The sequence below is a fragment of the Etheostoma spectabile genome, chromosome 1 (assembly GCF_008692095.1).
Source record: "Etheostoma spectabile isolate EspeVRDwgs_2016 chromosome 1, UIUC_Espe_1.0, whole genome shotgun sequence".
NCBI lineage: Eukaryota > Metazoa > Chordata > Actinopteri > Perciformes > Percidae > Etheostoma > Etheostoma spectabile.
The window spans coordinates 12,485,464-12,489,529 of record NC_045733.1 but is presented as its reverse complement, the minus strand read 5'-3'; the positions used below and the strand labels follow the sequence as shown (position 1 = coordinate 12,489,529).

Genomic DNA, 4,066 nt, shown 5'->3' with positions numbered 1-4,066 from the left:
CACACACACACACAAACACACACACACACACATTGCTGCTCTCCTCCCACCCCACTCCCTCTCTGCTCTCCCCTGAGCATCAGCTGAGTTGGCTGTCTTGCTAAGTAGTGCCAGAGAAGCTGTTCCTTCGTTGCCTCTGAATGTCAGTAATAGTTTGAAGTGATGGCAGGTCCTGACCTGCTTTATCTGACACTTCTCAATCAGAAATGCACAGCAGTGGTGGATCTGGGTCACGTCCAAGTGCCCGGTCCTGAGTCACCCTGCTGGCTCTACATGTTTCAGCAACTCGCCAGGCTGGTTTGCAACAGGACAGAGCAGCCCAAGGGAAGGGGAGGAAAGGGGACCCATCTTCATTGTTCACTTAATCCTGCCTTTCCCCTCATCATCTCTCTTTGTGAACATCCTTTCTGCCTCAAAACTCTGCTCTGTATTTCGTCTGCATGTTGTCCTTGTCATTCTTCGTGGGAGGGAATTAGTTTTCAATCTCAGATTTATTTACGTATGTCAGTATACACATCTTTTTTTAAATATTATGCTTGTATATGTCTTTTTTGACACGGCCATATTGACTTTGCTGTCAAAATGTTCACAGTTAGCGTATTAGTTCTCATCTCTGTGGAAAAGTCTAACAACACAGCGCAATAGGGTTCTTTGTTCATCACTTTATTTTGGTTCTCTTTGATTCTCAGTCCACAAGGCAGATTGTCTTACTGATCTGATGGGTTTATTTCAGAGTAAGACTCAAATGTTTCCACAACACACAAAACCAACATAAAAATACCCATCCTATTGCATAAAAAGAAGATAACAGCCAAAGTGAGTATTACTTTCTCAAATCCTTGTGTGTAGTCAAATCAAGTAGGATTTGTATCTGCAATTAGAAATGTTATGGCCATTTGTTAAATAATGAATTAATGTAGTGCTGGCACCATTTCTTTGGCTAACGAATCCCTGGATTTTAACCATTGACCCTGAGCTGTTCACAGGGTTTAAAGTAGAATGAAGTTACTGTTAAAAAAGTTACTTTACTACACTTTGAAACAAGATCCTGAGTGACAAGAGTACACTGGACTCTTGTCAATAGTTGCCATGACCTAGATGATAGAAAATCAACGATGACAAATGATTATCCTGCTGCGGAGATGGTGGTGATTTTCACTGAGTGCAACTTGCACATAAGGTGTAACATGTAACATTAGAGGGCAGTAGAAGTGGCTCAGTGAGGGGCAGCAGGTTACACATTACCAAGGCTTCAAGCGGTAATAATCCACTTATGGCAGTGCATTGATTTCTCTCTAAGTAAAACAAGGTGAAAGGCTCGTTTTCAGGGTTTTGAAATGTTGATGTAAAATACAACAAAGAACTGTATAAATACTTTCCACAGCACACACAAAATGAGTGAAGAAATAAGAGCTTGCAGAAATGTCCCAACTCAAACGGGAATATGTCATCCAATAAGTGACAAAGCTGGCAAAACTGTAATGAAACAGGGTTTTCAGTAGACAACTGTTACATTAGATTGTGCTTGATTTTGCCTATACCCATTGAACAGTATTTCTGTAAGGCAACAGTGGAATCAGCTGAATCACCATCTTTCACAAAAGCCTGGGGTGTTTGGTAGTTGCCTGCCAGTCGTTCTGCAGGGTCTTTCTCACATGTTGCAGTAGGTTGAAGTGTGCAGAAAGTACAAAGCAGTGAGGAGCTGCCAGGGCCTTTGTGGTAGACATATGGCAATGCCGTGGGCCAGGGGCATTACGGGGGGTGGAGGCACAGGGCACTGTGTGTATGATGTGTGTGTGTGTTTGTGTGTGTGTGTGTGTGTGTGTGTGTGTGTGTGTGTGTGGTGTGTGTGTTTGTGTGTGTGTGGGGGTGGTGTGTGTGTGTGTGTGTGTGTGTGTGTGTGTGTGTGTGGGTGTGTGTGTGTGTGTGTGTGTGTGTGGTGTTTTGAGATGAATTTATGACAAAGTTCGGGGTATAAGAGGAGTGCAGGGGGTCAGTGACAAAGGAGGCCCTGGCACTTGCCCATTGATTCTGTAAGTGCTCCAAAGGAGGGCCAGTTTGAGTCCTTGGCTCTATACAATAGACCCCTCTCTCCACTCCCCTCCCGCAAAAATACAAAGTGAGCTGCACACCAGCTGCTCATCTTTGATTTTTAAAAAAAGATTAAATAGTACATATATGATAGATATATATATATATATATATATATATATATATATATATATATATATAATACATATATACATATTGGCATATCTGTGGAAAATCGCATGGTCTTAATGTGGTATAACTAATATGGAGCCTTGCCGGATAGAGTAGCTAGTGTTATTTTACAAATGATCATTGTGTTCTACAAAAATGTCTGCAATGTTCTTGTAAATGGTTTTGATGGTAAAACATGTAACCCCCCCCACACCCCACTGAAATTGTAAATGCTTATTTGTTACTAATTGGAATGGAAAATCCCACTTTCTCTCTCTCCATTTCTCCTGTCCTCTGTTGACATAACTTGGATTTGAAAGCTCGGCTGACAATCTGCCATAACACTTTAGAGTCCTCTACGGTTGAACAAATGTTGACAGGCCATGACAAAAGGAACACAAAAAACGCTCCACGGCTGATGTAAAACAATATTCAGGTTTATTAGGACATGCATGAATTCAGAATGAGAGATATTGAGTCATACATTTTGTTTGCCATTTGAGCTCTGACTTTTTTGGAATGCATTGATGGAGCTCTTCTGACCGGTTTGTATACGGTTCTTATGCTTCTCCACCAGTATGGTAAAACACTCTGTTGTGCAGTTGTGTCAGCTGTTATTTATTTTCCCTTTAGTTAGTACAGCTAAAGACCTGGGTGGCCTGCGTTTGTGATGTGTGGAGAAAATGAGTCAAATAAATTAGACAAAACCACATCATTTTATAAATGTTTTAAAAAATGTAACCACAATTCAAGGCCCTCTGGTATGTTCATGGATGTCTGTGACCACTGCCCATGTGCCTGCAGCAGCTGGACTGTAGGTGACAGACGATTTAAGCTGCTATTTCTAGTTCGCTGCTAAGAAAAGCACTTTTCTCATCTACCTGCCACAGAACAATCATCAGTTTCTAGTCTCTACTGGAGTATAACATGATGTTGTATGTAGAGAGACAAAGAGAGAGTGCATTGGGGTTGGTGCATTTGCACCTACAAAATACCTAAATGTCTGTCATTCCCATTCCTTTCTGCATGGTAAATATTTACAATTGTTACCTTATCTAAAACCCACTAACATTTGTGTGTGTGTATGGGTGAATGAGTGTGCGTGCTTGCGTGTGGGAGTTCATTGCAGAAGAATGTGTCATTTCATAGCAGTCAGCCCCCCTTTCAACTACCTATTCTAATGTTGTCCTGTGGTTGGCTTCCTGTTGTGTTCTGGTGCTTGTTGTCTTCAACCTAATTTAACCTGCCAAACCCTTTACTTGTAAAACTTCCCATAACGACTAAATGGACAATCTTGTGGTATCACTTTGGTACAAAACAGGAGTGACACATTCCAGTGTCAGATTTAGTTAGAGTGTAAGAATCTACCAGGTAACACGGGAAGGTTCATATTCAGCCTGCCAATGAACCAGGTCAAGCATATAGCTGACGAGCCAGCTGCTCTGCCGAGCTGTCAGTCATTGACAAGCTTTGCAGGTAATGGAATTGATGGATAGAAGCAAAGATGGAAGGATTTTTTTCTGCTGCCTGTCAATGCCCTTATCAGTTTTAAATCCACACAGTGACAGTCAATGCTGATATCAACAGGTAGCTGCAAAGACAGATTCAATTAAATTAAATTCAGTTTTTATTCGTAGAATCAATTCGTAATAACAAGAGTTATCTCATGACACTTTACAGATAGAGTAGGTCTAGAACACACTCTATAATTCACAAGGACAAAACAATTCTAGTAATCATTCTCCAGCCCGTCACACTGCATTGTAATAACGTTCATATACAACTATTTTTCATCTGAAAAATACAAACTTGGGTGACTGTAATGCTATCTGTATGTTTTCCTTTGCTGTACCAAGAAGAACCC

General features: G+C 41.0%; 1 long non-coding RNA gene across 1 annotated transcript in view; it reads right to left on the bottom strand.

Moving 5' to 3' along the window:
• The window catches only part of LOC116699377 (uncharacterized), an 18,695-nt gene extending 14,629 nt beyond the window's left edge, over positions 1-4,066 (bottom strand). The window contains exon 1 of the long non-coding RNA XR_004334425.1: positions 4,055-4,066. This is a non-coding gene — a long non-coding RNA (uncharacterized LOC116699377). The remainder of the gene's footprint in view (positions 1-4,054) is intronic.